This window comes from Polyodon spathula, chromosome 5, assembly GCF_017654505.1.
Source record: "Polyodon spathula isolate WHYD16114869_AA chromosome 5, ASM1765450v1, whole genome shotgun sequence".
In the NCBI taxonomy this organism is placed as follows: Eukaryota; Metazoa; Chordata; class Actinopteri; order Acipenseriformes; family Polyodontidae; genus Polyodon; species Polyodon spathula.
In genome coordinates, this window is record NC_054538.1 from 72784198 (window position 1) to 72802400 (window position 18203).

Here is an 18203-nt window from a genome sequence, read left to right on the forward strand (position 1 = left end):
GAGTATTCTGCAGTACCAGTACAAGGTGTATTACGATATCTAATGCAGAGTGTTGCTTGGGTCAGGAGAAACAAACTGATCTCTTACCCACAGAACATTGTAATATAATCTTTTTTGGCACCAAAGTCAATATTCCTCCTCCATATAACCCCATATCATTATAGATCAATATCCAAATTTCTCATGCGCTTGCTTGGGTGCAGACCAATATCTTCTGGGGATATATTGAGTTGCCTGTCCTTCCATCTGCACGTACACATGTCAGAAAACCGTTTATCCAATTTTGATGAACTTGGTAAGGACATTATTTAACATAAGTTAGTGAGAATGTCAGAATCCTCACACAATTTTGTATCAGCTTTTGCAGGGGGTATAAGCTATGCAACTGAAAATACATTTCTAAAAACTACATGTAAGCAAATACTGGAATTTGCAGGCTTTAACCTTTGTATAGCTCAGCAAATTGACAATGCATTAATAACCAGTCATAGCTTGTTATTTGAATCTTGATAAGTGTGAGAATTTAAGCTGTAAAATAAAGCAGAGGAGGCCAGCAAAAGAGGTACAGCCTTCTAAATGTAGCAATGTCTAAGGCTGACACATTAGCTAAACTCATTTTCTGAAGATCATAAATCAAAACAGCCCAATAAACCCCAAATTCACACTCTAAGAGAAGCCCAGCACTGTCCCGCACTACTTTATCATCCATTCGTTCTCACAAAGAGTTAGTGACATTTCGTATCACAGAAGCTGCTAATGGACCTCATTAGTTTTAAAGATGATGCATTCTGCTGTGAAACTCTCTTCCATGCTGTATTGCAGTGTATTATTTAAATGAATAATAGTTTTGCCCTGTGTAGGTACAGTGATGATGCTGTATTATACGCTTAGTAATGTGATGCATTTGGGCTTTGGTGAATTTTTACCAGAGATGCCAACTGCTTCGATCTGACTGTAGCAGCTATTATGTTGGAGGTTCTGCTATGGTGCTATACCAAAGGGGTATTAAGCTACGATTTTTATTTAAAAAAAAGAAATGAATGATACTCCATGAACGTTCATGAAGAGTTTTTTTTGTACCACATGTATGTTTGCCTGTTAATTTTCTCTAATAATTAATAGTCTAAATATACATTTCTGATGTTGACAGTTGTGTTATGGTATTCTAACTGGCTCCCTAAAGCTCTTAGTACCAGTGATAGCCTTGTTACTTAGCAACCGGCTTTGAGGTCCTTCAGAAACTGCCAAGCGAATGTTGACTTGCACATTGCTTACTTTATCAGTTCATAAGATTGGAAGCGGAAATCAGACTCCCTTCCCTCTAAAGCTTACAACCACAGTTGGCTTGTTACAAATATAGTGTGTGGGAGTGATACTAGTATTCATGTTTAGTATGAATACTGACAGACTTCTCTGTAAAACATGGTGGCCATCATGCCTGTGTGCAGCACAAAGGAATCTCACCACTGATGTGAAAGGTAGTGTCGCAGCAAAACTTTCATTTTATCTCATTGCATCCAGTATCAATAGATCTTAACTCATTTTAAAGAATTAATTGTTGGTTACTATGCAGTGTTTTGTGGCTTGATCCGATATAAAAATACTGTAGTAGTATTCAAATACACTGTAGTTGCCAATAGTGTACTACAGTACATGTTATAGCATTTTTGGACCGTACTATAGTATTTTCTTATATGGGTATAGTTGCAGAGTATTAATATAAAAATAAATGATACGTTTTTTGTGTATTTTCAAAACGAGTTTCCCTGTCTTGTCGGAGCTTATTGACCCCTGATCATAAAAAAAGCAAAAAAAATAAACCACATGCTACTAATTTCTCCTTTCAAAAGTTGGCCTCTCTGCTTTACTCTGTACGTTTCGTAAGTTTGAATCTGGTAAATCTTAAGTTTTACCTGTACCTGTCAGCATTTACCAAGTGGTAAATGTCCGGAATTATGAAATACATTGTCCAAAATTAGAAGACCAGGTTATTTGTGTTTAAACACACACACACACACACACACACACACACACAAACCAGTCCTGCAACAGTATAATTCCTGGGTTGTTACAGTATAATAGAAACTGCTGTTCCACCAGTATAAAGTATACACCACTCATATTTAAATTGTATATTTTTTTATAATAAATGTTGTAAACTTTAAATAAATAACTCAGAATCCAAAGACGTTTATACACACTTGTATTGTTTCGTACTTGTTTTGTAACATTGAGACAGTTTGTTTTTACTTTTAGAAAAGTACTATACTGTTTCAACTTAAATGCGTTTAAATACGGTAATGTAAAAACAACAATAAAACAAAGTCAGTGCTGTAGGTTTTCTTTCTTTTTTTGGAGTTTCTGTTACAATGTATCTTGTATCTAGCATAATTCACAATAACACCTAGAATCAATCACAGTGACTGGAGTGCATACCTGTCAACATTGAGTTTTCAAAATAAGGGAACATTTGTAAACTAAAATCTTAGTGGCCTAAATTGAAGTGATTACATATATAAGACAAAGGCATACAACTATTCCACTTTATTACTTCCTTCTTATTCCTTTTTAAAAGGAAAAATATCAATATCAAACAACCATGACATGCTTCACAATCCAATTCCCTCATGGCCCCTGTGGTTCTTATTGTGCTGTAGTTCTAGGAGGCTAATTTAGCAGAAGCCAATACAGTAAACAGGTCCAGTTGGCGTTGACCATCAATCAATCTGAATTTCTAAAGCAATGTTTATGCTAAAATTGTAATAAAAACACTGATCTTTCAGTATTTGTGTGACTTTTAGACTTTCCTGCAGAATACTTTGCAATGTGAGAGTCTGGGAACATGTCTACTACATATTTGCTGAACTAGTCACAACATGTAAAGGTCTCTGCATATGTAACTTTCTTGATCTCCGTTTTTCCTTTGGCAACGAAAGATGTTATTGAAGCGCTGGTTTTCCGAAAAGGGGGTATTAATACTAACGCTTTATAAATCTGAGGTTTAAATGCCTATGTATAATCAGCAGACATAGTGAGTAGGCACTGTCTAAGTGAAAGCAACATTACAAATGGAATTACATTCGACTCTTTTTCTAGAGGGATATCGTATCAATGAAGTAAATCCAGACATAAAAGATTACTTTTTTTTTCTTTCTACGCAATTGTTAAATCTTATAAAACACTCCTTGCTGTATAATGGTGTTAATAGAAATGAGCTGTCTTCTTACATACAGAGCTGCACTATAGGGAGCTGGAAGGGTAGATGTTCCACAGTAGATTTAATAAATAACTAATGATAGCCGTGTTTTTCAGAGCATAAAAGTATTATGTATTGTAGACCTTTCAAAATTAAACATGCTTGATTTCTATAGGCAAAAAATAAAGTTTTATATGCCAATGAAGTCCCAAATAAATGAATGTTAAAAAAACAGTGAAAAACAGAAAACAGAAAACAGCCTCTCATGGGACCATTTAAAATGAATTAACCTCCAGGTCTGTCTTCCCTTATTATCTGAATATGTGCTGGTATCTTTAATTTTATGTTGTTGTTTTGTTTGGTTTTTTTTCTCACTGATTAGGTCCCAAATGACCAAAATGTTCATTCAGTTAATCTTGTATTTGTGTTTTGAATAACTGTTAATGACTTGAACATGCTAAAGGGGAAATGTTTTCAGATATTAGCAAAACATGCTGACTAAAACCTGTACTGTAGCAAACTTTTCATTTTTGGGGCTTTTTTTTTTTTTTTGGTAATCGTATCTCTTAAGTCATACCAGGACATTAAATAAACAAGATATTATGTTTGGTTAACGCTGTGTTATTTTAATCAATTGCTGCAATATGACTAATTGTGACAAGCAAAGGGAAGATAATACTGCAGTAACACCAATTGCAAAGTACCTGTATATTTTATTTATGTCTAATGTGTTTATTTTTGTCATGTTTGACATGTGACTAGTCGAGCTACCCTTTCATGATACACTAGTAAATGGGGGGGGGTGGCAGCATCTTTCATAACCTTATTTTGATATTATTGAACACAATTTCAATTCACCCGAGATTCGTCTTTTGAAGTAGCAATAATTTGCAAATAAATCAGGTCAATACATACAAGATAAATATAGACCTAGCCTACAAAATAGTAACATTAGTCATCTGTAATTACTTCAGGGAAAGCAAATAGCATAATAATTATTGACTCTTGTCCAAAAACTTAAATCCATTTAGATTTGTATTTTGTCTAATTCATGATAACACACTAAATCGGTGCTACAGTGATGAAAAATCTCAGCTCATTTTCCGCTTTTAATGTTTAATTTTTTTAAGCTATTAACACATTTGTGACAGTTGGTGATGTTCATATATTTTTTTGTATTTATTATTATTATTATTATTATTATTATTATTATTATTATTATTATTTTTTTTTTTATTTATTTTTTTTTTTACGTAAAACAGAACTTGATGACTAATTGGCAACTACTAAATGTATGTACATAAATAAAAAATAAATAAAATTAATTTTATTTGTAAATGTTATGTTAAATACTTAGTGTTGAAAATAACAACCCAAACGAGTAGACGATTAGCTCAAGTTCAAGAGCTCTTTCCTTGTGTGTGCCCACAATGAAGGTATTTTGTGTGGCTTCTTTTGTAGATTCAATGTTTGTTGTTGTTATTATTATTATTATTATTATTTATTTTATTATTATTATTATTATTATTATTGGTGGTGGTGTTGTTATTATTAAAACTCAAAAAATAGGAGGGAAAGGAAGGTGCCACTAAAATAGAAATTAACAAGAACAATTTACAGCGTACGTTAGTTCTTTTTTAACCTTTTAAAAATTAAAAGACATGCTGTACAACACTTATGTCGGCCCTTGTGCACAGGTAAGAAAAAATAGATTTCATCTGAAACTAAATTTATATTTTACCTCAACTTTGTTTGACTGGATACTTGCATCAGGTTTCACAGACCCTATTTTACCATCCTGACGTAAAAAAAAAATCTCGGTTTGTGAAACCAGCAGTTAAATTTCAATTATTATTTGGTATAGATTGTAATTTCAAATGTAATTTGAATCTTAACTTCATTCAATTTGGGGTCCTGAGCAAAAAAAAAATCCTGCACGGCAGTGGATCGCACATTCCTGCCACTTTCATCTTGTTTTAATTCTCCTCACTTTCATTTCTGCTAGGGGAATGTTAACTGACTTCCCAGTTGGGGGGTGGATGGATGTACTAACATGGTTATTTTAAAATGTTTTGTTTAATACAGTCAGTAGAAGAGTCTGACATTGTGTAACATTTCAGGATAGCCAGTGCGATGGATAGAAGATTAATTCAGGCGTGACTGGTGAAACACACTGAAGTAAATGGCAGTAAGAAAAGAAGTAGTAAAAAGTAACAACAAAAAATAAATAAATAACACCCAACCATCTGTCTGTGCTTGGTGACCAAGATCACACATTGGTAGACGCTAGCTACAGGAGTAGCTACTGTATGGTCTTGCTGGGCTTACTGCACACTCCTGGTTTGTATTGTCCAGACAGCTGTACCTTCAGGAAATTTTAAACCGTTACTATATTTTATTATTATTTCATTTATTTTAGCAGTTATTGTTCCCTTTGCGTACAATTCATACTCATAAAAACCTACTATTTTGTGTTTGTAAAACAGATCTGTACAGTATGATAGGCAGTATAAAAGGTAGTATAAATAAAATGAACATAAGTCTTTGCTTATAATACAAATCAACAGTTTCTAAAATCACAGTAGACATTCAGCATACAAAATGTATTAACCTAGCAATATACCAATACAATGGAATTGCTTTTCGTGAATTATGTTAATCAGTGACCAGTTCTAACCAGTAAATTATTATATGCGTTGTTGTTTTTTTTTTTATTTTTTTTTTTTTTTATTTATTTTTATTAATTTTTCGCAATTGTTCTTCCATTTTTTGGAATGTCCAATTATTATTGAACCTGGCTCACCACTGCAACACCTGCGCTAACTCAGGAGAGACGAAGATGAGCACACGTGTGTCTTCAGCCAGGTGCTTTTTTTCATTTGGCAAGCCCGCCGTGCAGCCATCTCAGAACTGACAGTGTCGGAAGACCACCCAGTTTTCAATTGTTGGTTGCTGGTATGCACTGAGCCAAGGACTCCCCAGCCAACCTAACCCCTCCCGACCTGGGCAGCGCTTGGCCAGTTGTATGCTGCCCCCCTGGGGACTTCTGTCCATTGTCGATAGTGGCATAGCTTGGATTCACACCCATGATCTCCAAGCTATAGGGCTCATTCTGCACTCCGGGCAGAGTGCCTTTACTGGTTGCGCCACTCGGAAGCCCCTTATTATGTGCATTGTAAGGTCACTACAAACTCCACATTTCAGAAATGTAACACTTGTTAGTTCGCATGTAGAATTCACATACACATCAGACAATTTACAGTGCTTCGTTGTTAGTAAATTTTCTTTGTATCTTTAATAAAATGTTTCTTTAACATGTCAATACCAGTACTATGCAGTGCAGACATTTGTTGGAGAAAAGGGTTTCTTCAAGCTTCTGCAATGACAGATGGTATTCAACTGTTCCTGGAAACTGGGAAATTAAAACATGGTGATTCAGCCTTTAATTTTGATCCACCTGCTCAAACTAATGAGACTTCTCTTTTTCGGCTTGTCATGAATAAATACACTCATATGATTAACTATGGCAGTAGCAATTGCAACAATTTTCTGCAATCTGCTGTTTGCTTTGTAGATCTGGTTGATCCACTTAAGTAGGATTCTGGAGGATCTACCCTCCACATCATAGTTTTATCAAACTTTTATTAAGTGGATTTGAGAGATGACTAATGGATAACTGTAAACTGTTTTTACATTCGTACAAAACTGAAACAAATGTGTGACTAGTGTTTGGGTGATAATGTCACATGACAGTGTTATACGATACATGTAATAGTGCATTTTTATAGTCACGCATTTATCAATTGTCAAGATGATCTATATCGCTTATTACCATATTATTTCTCACCCTTGGAGAAAATGTACTGTATTGCCATTTCATAGACATAGGTGATACACATGGCTGCTGCTGTTTTATATTATTCACATTTGTTGTATTCTAGTTAGTTTGTTAGGTTTCCCTTGTCATTTTTAATATGATCCTGGTTTCTTATTGCATTTCTTCAGCTTTTTATTTTTTTTGTCTGTGTATCCAGATTCTGTAAATGAATACAGCTACCCCACTGTGATCATTTCTTCTTTGAAGATACTTGTTTTTTTTTCTGTTGCATGTTTATTTTCAGTTTGCCATAATTCCATTCTTGTTTCTATTATTTATATTCATAAGCCTCTCTGCATTTCCCATAGCCAGATCATAAACATAATAAACATTGTTCATGAAACTTTTTAAATTTGTATTTGCTGGAAGTATTAAAACCCTGAAGATGGATCCACATTGTTTTAGAAAAAAAAAACAGCTTTCTGAAAATATTTCAATGGTAACAAAACTTGAATGCAAGACAGCAATTTGCCTGCAGAGTGGCGGGCCTGCTGTGGTATTTGATCTGAGCTTGCATGCTTAATTAAAATGTAGTGAGTTTCCTGCAGGTGAATCATTTGGGAGTATTGCATTTGCACCGAGTGTGACTCTGTGACACAGAGCTACAGAAATGGTGCAAATTAGCTTCATAAATGAGTTTATTAAGGCAAACCAAGGTTGATCGCCATCTAATGATCTTCCTGTGTTGACATTTGAGGACTCATTTATCCATTTAAGAGGTATTTTGGACATTGGCAAGCTCCCTTTCCCTACACTTTACAAGCCTTCAGTCTTGGCTGCATTCTCTCAATTGCCTGTTTTAAGCTGGCACAGATAACTGTAATCTGTAACACATACAGAGCTCCAGTCTGGAGTGTGTTCTTATGCTGATGGTGTCTGTGTTACAATTGGCCCATAAATAAAACAAATGTGGACTTTCATGCTGGGCAGACCTACAAGTTAATCCGGCTACTGTAATGCAGTATCCACCAAAAGAATGACACTTTAGCAGGTTGCCTTTTCTCAAGGCATGATATTAAATTGTCAGAAGTGTATGTGACAGATATTAATTTCATCTGTGAGTATGATGGATTGAATTTCTTTATTATCTGGCTTCCAGCTGCTTTGCTGGGCTGGAAGCAGAAGGCAGATAGAACTTTAATAAGCTTAGTAACCACAAGTAACTGTTGACAACAGTTTTATGGCTGCATCCTTAGATACAAAGATGTGATAAATAACATTTGCCTAGGAGGTCTCTATAGGCATGTACAGCCTAGAAGCCGATTTATCCTGCATGCGTACACAGAGCCTTGAAAAGCAACAGGTGTGCTTAATAAATGTTGGCCCGGTAATCTTGGGGAAGTAAAAAAAAAAAAAAAACATTTAAGTTTCTCTTTGTCTGCCAGTTTTAAAACAACTGTGTCACTTATTTACACATATTGTCAATTTTAAGTTAGTCATCCCAGAAATTAGACATTTTAACATAAACTGAAGCATTGAAAGTAAAATAAATAAATCCATTTTAGTTTTGCTGATTGAATGTAGAATCAAGAGCATGTCTGCGGAGAACTTGAACTTTCTTTAAAGGTGTAGTCTGCCATTCAGGTGTATAACACACACGTGGTACAGTATGGGTTGAAAGACACAGTTTGTTGCTTTGTGTGAGCGAAAATGAATCATTGCAATAACCGGTTGACAAACAGAGTTAGAAACCTAAAGAAGAATAAACAGTAGTATTCAGGGATGATGTTTCTCTGTATTGGTGGTTATCTGGCTGGTAAATAAATGTGCTTATGAGTCCTGTTTAAAATTCCTTCCACATGCCCGGATGGATTTCAATTACATGTGTGTCACCTTTCTGAATTCATTTTATACCTGAAATCACATAAGGCTATTTTTGTTTATTTGTTCGGTTTTCATATTTTAGAATATTGGAACTTTATAAATCTGAAGATGAGCCTGTGAGAAACAAGCATGGAATGTTATGGTATGGTTAAGAAGACACAATAGAATGAATTGCAGTGTGCAGAACAAAAAAAAAAAAAAAAAACAGATACAGCAGACATATTTGAAAGTAGTAGGAATAAGCATCACTCAATTACGTACAATCAGACTGGTGTATAGTCCATTAATAAGAATAGCATTCTCAAGCAACACCACATAGAAAGATTGATGCTGTATTGCTACCTTAAACCTCAAAAGACTTGTTAAATATAAAATGGTGAGCATTCCAAAGTCTGTTAAAAAAGGAATTCTCACACAACAGAGTTGTGGGGAATGTACTGAAGTAATAAAATAATTAAAGTGCAAGTACAGTGTGTAGGATAAAATGTTTATATATATATATATATAAATGTATGTATATATATATATATATATATATATATATATATATATATATATATATATATATATATATATATATATATATATATATACAAAAACGTTATCATTGTCAGCATTAGTAGGGCCACGGAAAATTCATGATTTCACGGAAATTGTGTATTTGACTGCCTACCGTGAAAAACTTTTTTTTTTTTTTTTAACATTACTCTTCACCAGCTTTTATCATGTAGAAACTGTAGACAACTACATAGAAATTTCTGCAACAATAATAAAACTACTACTAATAATAGATCTTACATTTATCATAGTAGAAACAACTCTCCGCTGACAGTAGCGGTCTGGCATTAATGGCATGCTTTTTGTTACTATGGGAACGGGTTCAAACAAATACCAGCTTCATGATTGGAGGAATTCCTCAAACTGTACAATGACGTAACATCTGATTCAGAAGTGAGTGTTTAAAACTGTTGTTTACATTGTGCAGATGTATTATCTTACAGTGTATAATTAACAATAAAAATGCAGACAGCTGATAATAAATGAATAACGTGAAATTAATTTCAGCAGAACATTGTGCTCAGAGCTATGAAAATGAGACGTTGCATGCAGATGGTGGTATTCTGTTTTGCTCAACATGTAATGTCTCTTTGGATCATCTAAGAAAATGTACTATTGACAAGCATCTAGACAGCACAGCACACAAAAACAAAAAAAATAAAATTAGCAGTTCAGGCTGGACAATTACCAAGCAAGCAGGTCACAATCACGGGGCTATTTAAAAAGAGCACAGGTAGTAGAGAAGCATATAATGTCAACACGATTGAATTAGTGGGGGCCTTCAGTGCAGCAAACATACAACGGATACAACGGCTGGACAATGACAAATTACAACGTTTTTTAACTACAAAAGTCCCCAGTTGTGGACCCCTGCCTAACAGTGACACACTTAGACGAGAGTGTCTCCCTAAAGTGTATGCAGCACATGAAGAACTTTTAAAAGGGGAATTGAAAGAGTCTGAGGCTGTTTGCGTTGTGTGCGATGAGGCCACTGATGATCAAGACAACTGTTTGTTTTTTGTATATTATTTTTATCCCACAGTGCGTTACTACTGCTAATTCAGGGGAATTTACAGCTGCCCTAGTAGATACACTGCATCTTGACACTGTTAACCACACAACAGTAGGCCAGACTGTCATTAAAACGATAGCGAAGTCGACATAACGCTATACAACACAGTCCATTTAATTACTGTATGAACATAGCCTAAGTTTTAAATGTTTACAAAACTCGACAATGTTGGTGAATTTGTCATTCAACCTTGTTTTGTTTGCTTGTTACTTTTTTCAGCCAACACATTTAAATGACATTTTAAATATTGTTTTAAATGTTACAATGTAAATGTTGACTCCATTAAATGACAGAAAACAGAACCAGACACCAATGAAACAGAGAAATTGCATTTCAGGCACAAAAACAAACAATGTCACATTATATAGATACCATAATACAAGTGAGACAGAAAAGAAAAATGTGAAGCAGTTTCTAAATTAAAGGCATAAGAAGCAGTATTATAGTAAATTTGAATACAGAAAAGGTAAGCCATAAGCTGTATTTTGTTTTCAAATTTTTCATGTATTTCATTTTTTTCTTTTGCATTTTACACAAAAAGAAAATAAACAAAAACAAGACACATTTTAAATTTCTAAAAATATTAATGGAACCTGCCAGCCCTTACATTTATTTTCGCATGTCGCCGTTTCTCATTAACTACTGAGTCAGAGAATGCGCAAGTACATTAGTAAATAGATAATACATTTAAAAAAATGCACTTGTGAGAACTGCGATTTCAAACACTGTTTATGTTACAGTTTTCAGTAGTTCAGTTTCTGTTGAATTTTCTGTAAACATTCATGCGATTTCTACAGTAAGTTGTATTTGTTTTTTCTTTCATTTTTTTTTTTTTTTTTTAGTTCTGGCATTTACTTGAACAACGTGGCTTGAAAGTAAAAGTCCAATACATAAATATCAAGTTACAGGTATATGAAATGGAAAAACATGGAAACTACTTCAAATGGAAAAGAGTAATGTTGAAATGGAAAATCACTTAACAAATGACATACACAGATGGTTTTGGATGTTTCTTATTCATTTTATTAATACAGATTAGCACAAACCAACATACTGCTTCCTTAGGAGGTTAGCATGAGCTACTGTAGGAAATCTGGAGTTCTGACCTGCAGTAGACAGTGCCAAACCAGCACGTCTATACCCAAGCATCATTTTTTTTCCCGGGTAAAAAATAAATAAATAAAAATACCTTATAGCATTCCATTTAACGTGAAAATATTCTCTCTTCCCCACTGTTGCTCTTGCCTAATATACAAAGAAAGTATGTGTTTTTGGAAACCATGGAAAGTGTGAATGTAAAAACTTTTTTTTCTCTTTGAAATAACCATTTTAGGCGGCTCATTTGGCAAAGTAGATGAGTGGAAATGAGAAGGCTGCATTACAGCGCGAATGCAGTAGGTACTGTAGAACAGAAGACATTGAAGGACATGGAAATGAGAAGGCTGCATTACAGCACGAATGCAGTAGGTACTGTAGAACAGAAGACATTGAAGGACATGGAAATGAGAAGGCTGCATTACAGCACGAATGCAGTAGGTACTGTAGAACAGAAGACATTGAAGGACATGGAAATGAGAAAGCTGCATTACAGCACGAATGCAGTAGGTACTATAGAACAGAAGACATTGAAGGACATGGAAATGAGAAGGCTGCATTACAGCACGAATGCAGTAGGTACTGTAGAACAGAAGACATTGAAGGACATGGAAATGAGAAGGCTGCATTACAGCACGAATGCAGTAGGTACTGTAGAACAGAAGACATTGAAGGACATGGAAATGAGAAGGCTGCATTACAGCACGAATGCAGTAGGTACTGTAGAACAGAAGACATTGAAGGACATGGAAATGAGAAGGCTGCATTACAGCGCGAATGCAGTAGGTACTATAGAACAGAAGACATTGAAGGACATGGAAATGAGAAGGCTGCATTACAGCGCGAATGCAGTAGGTATTGTAGAACAGAAGACATTGAAGGACATGGAAATGAGAAGGCTGCATTACAGCACGAATGCAGTAGGTATTGTAGAACAGAAGACATTGAAGGACATGGAAATGAGAAGGCTGCATTACAGCGCGAATGCAGTAGGTACTGTAGAACAGAAGACATTGAAGGACATGGAAATGAGAAGGCTGCATTACAGCACGAATGCAGTAGGTACTGTAGAACAGAAGACATTGAAGGACATGGAAATGAGAAGGCTGCATTACAGCGCGAATGCAGTAGGTACTGTAGAACAGAAGACATTGAAGGACATGGAAATGAGAAGGCTGCATTACAGCACGAATGCAGTAGGTACTGTAGAACAGAAGACATTGAAGGACATGGAAATGAGAAAGCTGCATTACAGCGCAAATGCAGTAGGTATTGTAGAACAGAAGACATTGAAGGACATGGAAATGAGAAAGCTGCATTACAGCGCGAATGCAGTAGGTACTATAGAACAGAAGACAAGCCACTGTTTATTCCCCTTTTGAAGGGTTGGTTCATGAGGTGTATTTAATGCGATGAGTCAGAGAGAAAGGGTGAGGGAGGGATTTACAGAGTGAGGGGGAAGGAGAGAGAGGTTACAGAGGCAGATTTGTGTGGAAAAATGAAGCCTGGTAGTTTTTTTAAATGAAACCATGGAAGGGAGAGAGCTTCTTTATTAAGGTTTCTCTGTGCTGCTATACCAGGATAGAGGGGATCAGATGAATGAGTATAAACTTTTAGCATACACAACCTTTTAAAGAGGAGTTTTGACCAAAGTATGTTTTAAGAGACTACAGAATTAAGTCCAGTAACGTCTGCGGCCGTATAATCGTTGGCTATTTAATTACCTTCATTTGCATAGTAATAGCTAGGTACTTTTGTCTTGCAGTAGACAGCAGTTTTTTTTAAGTTCTGGCTGGGATAATAGCCGGTTGTTGGCCTGACAGTGTCCCTCTGGGTTTGTGGGATTTTCAGGTAAGTTTTATACATGTCTGACATTTAGTCTTTTTGGGGAATGTTTCCTGTATCAGTCAGTCTGTCCAGATACTGTAGTGGGGAGCTGTCCAACCTTTCTGGTAAAAACTAAAACCTACCTGGAAAATATATATAAAATCTCTCTCAGAGAGAGAGAGAGACAGAGAGAGATATAGAAAAAGATGATAGTACACTAAGATACAGCTATTTGTGCTAATTAAACATATGTCCTGTTTAAACACATATTCAGTTTATTTGAGTTTTGACTACTTGCTTCTACCAGGAACACAGATTGCCCTTGTAATCTTAACAAACTAAGTAAGAACCCTGAATGGGATAAACCATATCTAAATCAAAAATACCATATTGGAGAGCTCAGTGAGCTATATATCACTGAAATGCCATCAACTGGGCAGCCCTGCCCTTGTGTCCTCCTCCACATTTAAAAATATCCCTACGGGAGCATGGGAACTCTTCCAAAATGTGTTTTAAATACAATTCTGACTGTTTTCTCTTTATTTGATGACTCTTGATGGCACCAGGCAGCATCTCCTTGTTTTTGATAGACTTGGATTGACCTGCAGTTGACAACCCTACAAACCAGCCCAGGAGGACAGCTCGTTGTAACTCTTATGTTACACAACCATAAACAACTGCTCTTTTCAACAAGGCGCTCGTTGTTTTAGCTTTTTTTCTAAAGGCAAAATAACTAAATAAAAATCTTTTGGTGCAGAGTTGTTGAAATCCTCAGCGCTTTAGACTTACTTTGTCTATTGCTTGTCTCTCATCTTCTGGGCCTTATTTTATCCAGTAAGACTCTATGTATCACACTTGCTGCTTCTGTTCACAAGGAGTAATTGGGAAGCCTAACTAGCAGAGTGGTTTATATTAGTTTATAAAATGAAGGCTGTCAGTTACAGATGCATGCACACTTTTGGTGACTTGTTTTAAGATGACATAGTTCATCTATGAATTAACCTAAAAATCAAATAAACAAAATGTGTTTTTCAGTAATGTTATGGAAGTAATCAACTGCATTGTAAATAGAACAGCTGCCATACATCATTTATCATGGGTACTGATACCTGTGTGATACCCATCAGCAATTTCCTACTATTAGTGGGATGTACTGTTCACACAGACTACAGCACCTGGCTTGCATTAGATGGAAATTATGTGACATAACATACATACATATTGTATATACTTGCTATTGCGCCCAGTCTTGACTGTCTGCCCATATTCATGTCAGCGCCCGGTTTTACTGGCAAAAGCTTAATTAAGTGCCCCACACTATCCATTGGTATATAAAAAAAAAGTGGGTTTTTTTTTGTTTTGTTTTTTTCATACGCCAATGAAATCAATGAAGTATTATTGGCCTATATTTTATTTTGTTTATGTTTAATAAAATATCATTTAAAAAAGTATTTTACCATGGCAAATTGAGCCTGCAAGCAACCTTGTCTTCCACTGCATGTAAGAAAAGTCAAATGTTTCAGCTTTCCTGTTTTCATGGCTGAAAACAACAGGTGCTAGAGACTACATGTGCAAGAAACAGCAACTTTAATTGAAATGTTGCTTTTAGGAAATATTTTAAAATGCATTTTCAAGTTAAGTGTTCTGTATTAATTTAATCCCCTTGTCCTTGCTTTTTTCCCCTTATGGTCCTTTACTACTTAGCTTGTTGAGTTGAAAGCATTTTGTAGCATCCCTCTAGAAGATGTAGTATTTTGGCCAGCGGTGGAAGTCATGCATGTAGTGCGCTCAGCCCTTGTCACCTTGCTTAAAAGAAAAAAAAAAGAAAGAATAAAATCATGACTCACGTTCAGAAGAATAAAATAAAGAGTAGGGGGGTGTAACATAAAACGTAAAGTGACCTTGACATTTTAGATAGCACCACAATGTAAAGCCCTTTCACCAAAGTGTGTTTTAATTCTGTAGTCTCTAAGTCCAATAACTTCTGTGGCTGTATAATTGTAGGCTATTTAATTACCTTCATTTGCATAGTAATAGCTGGGTACTTTTGTCTTGCAGTAGACAGCAGTTTTTTTTTTTAAGTTCTGGCTGGGATAATAGCTGCTTGTAGGCCTTGCAGTGTCCCTCTGGGTTTGTGGGATTTTCAGTTAAGTTTTATACATATCTGACATTCAGCTTTTTTGGGGGATGTTTCCTGTATCAGGCAGTCTGTCCAGATACTGTAGTGGGGAGCTACCAGCCTTTCTGGTAAAAACTAAAACCTAACTGGAAAATATACACTAAGAAGCAGCTATTTGTGCTAATTAAACATACGTCCTGTTTAAACACATAATCAGTTTATTTGAGTTTTGACTGTACTTGCTTCTACCAGGAACACAGGTTTAAATACAATGCCTGTATTACAAACCTAAAGGTACTGACCGTTTTCTCTTTATTTGATGACTCTTGATGGCACCAGGCAGCATCTCCTTGTTTTTGATAGACTTGGATTGACCAGCATTTGACAACCAACAAACCAGCCCAGGAGGACAGCTCGTTGTAACTCTTATGTTACACAACCATAAACAACTGCTCTTTTCAACAAGGCGCTTGTTGTTTTAGCTTTTTTCTAAATGCTAAATAACTAAATAAAAATCTTTTGGTGCAGAGTTGTTGAAATCCTCAGTGCTTTAGACTTACTTTGTCTATTGCTTGACTCTCATCTTCTGGGCCTTATTTTATCCAGTAAGACTCTATGTATCACACTTGCTTCTTCTGTTCACAAGGAGTAAGTGGGAAGCATAACTGCAGAGACGACTCGTGGCTTGAAAAACTGGTGGGGCACAGTGACGCCCCCCCCCCCCCCCCCCCCCCCCCCCCCCCCCGAGAGATAACGGAACTAATGAAGCGAAAAACCACGCTCAAACCCGATGCACGATTTTGACAATTTTCATGTCAACATTAAACTAGCTTTATAACATTAGCAGATTTTTCATCACACTCAAGAGAGCTGCAAACAACACTTTACAGGCAATAGAAGTTTCGTCACATTCTCGTGCTGTTAATAACATTCTGAACTACAGAAGTCAGATTTGGTTTCTGTTGATGTCTCTGGAATTGGTGGGTTAGCATTGTTGTTGAAGTAAAACTCCAAATGTAGCTGTCTTTTTGCCATTGTACAGGGTTACATCAAATTCACTCTGTTTTAACATATATTTTTGCTGACTGACACTCTTTGGTTATGTTATTAAGGTTTGAAAGTTTGAAATAAACTGTGCACTTACATATTCTCTACCCACTTACGAAAAACATGAAAATATATATTTTTTATTTTTAAATAATAAGCCCTGGCAGCAGGGGCATAGCCAGGATTTTATTTCGTGAGGGGATGAATTGGTAACTTTAGGGTGAGTAATCACAGTGGTGCAATTGGCAACCTGATTTCTTATTTGTGATTTGATGTTTTATTTTTGAAAAAATAAAGAAGAATCTTTTTTTTTTTTTTTTTTTTTTTTTTTTAACATTAGACCAACTATACCGATGTGCAAAGTAGTTAAATAAATAAATACATAAATAAATAAAATAGTTTAGAACACTTCTGATTAAAAACAAAAAAGGAAATACAAAAAAAAATACAATACATGTGCATCAGATTTCAATTTCACATTAAGATAATAAATAAAAATAACTATATATATAATTTCATTCGTACTTGTGGTTGTTCATTTTTGTTAACTAACATTTTGTGTTCAAAGCAAAGCAAACCATTTTATTTAATCTCACAAATCCTGACTAATTTAATTACCGTTTGACTGGCTCAGGGCTGCTGGTGTTAGCGGCTAGCTTGTCTTCAGACGGTTCATCAACAGTTTTCTGCTATTTAGACCAAAACAAATCTGGCAGAAATCTGGGGGGGCACGTGCCCAGGCATGCCCCCCCCTACACTTCGCCTCTGCTTAACTACCAGAGTGTGGGTTTATATTAGTTTATAAAATGAAGGCTGTCACTTACAGATGCATGGACACTTTTGGTGATTTGTTTTAAGATGACATATTTCATCTATGAATTAACCTAAAAATCAAATAAACTAAATTTGTTTTTCAATAATGTTATGGAACTAATCACCTGCATTGTAAATAGAACAGCTGACATACATCATTTATCATGGTTACTGATAACTGTGTGATACCCATCAGCAATTTCCTACTATTAGTGGGATGTACTGTTCACACAGACAGTAGCACCTGGCTTGCATTGTTATGATGTGACTGATTTTTAAATGGTACTTGTAGAAGAATGCAACAAAACAAAAGATAAAGGACAAATGCCACTGAACAGTAGAGCTTGCAGCATAACATACATACATATCGTATCTGCTTGCTATTGCGCCCATTCTCGACTGTCTGCCCATATTCATGTCAGCGCCCAATTTTACTGGCAAAAGCTTAATTAAGCGCCCCACACTATCCATTGGTGTATAAAGAGGTTTTTTTTGTTTTTATACACCAATTAAATCAATTAAGTATTATTGGCCTATATTTTGTTTTCTTTATGTGCAATAAAATATCATTTAAAAAAATATTTTACCATGGCAAATTGAGCCTGCAATCAACCTTGTCTTCCACTGCATGTAAGAAAAGTCAAACGTTTCAGCTTTCCTGTTTTCATGGCTGAAAACAACAGGTGCTGGAGGCTTTAAGCTCAGAGGAAAAAGCGTTTGACGGACGAAGTACAGTGGGTTCTGTGCAAAATGTCCATCTCACCACGGCAAATCT

The 18203-nt window shown here is 35.5% G+C and overlaps 1 protein-coding gene across 1 annotated transcript in view; it reads left to right on the forward strand.

Moving 5' to 3' along the window:
* ascc3 (activating signal cointegrator 1 complex subunit 3) overlaps window positions 1-18203 on the forward strand; it is a 260436-nt gene that overhangs the window by 114222 nt on the left and 128011 nt on the right. The gene's annotated exons all lie outside the window — the stretch shown is intronic.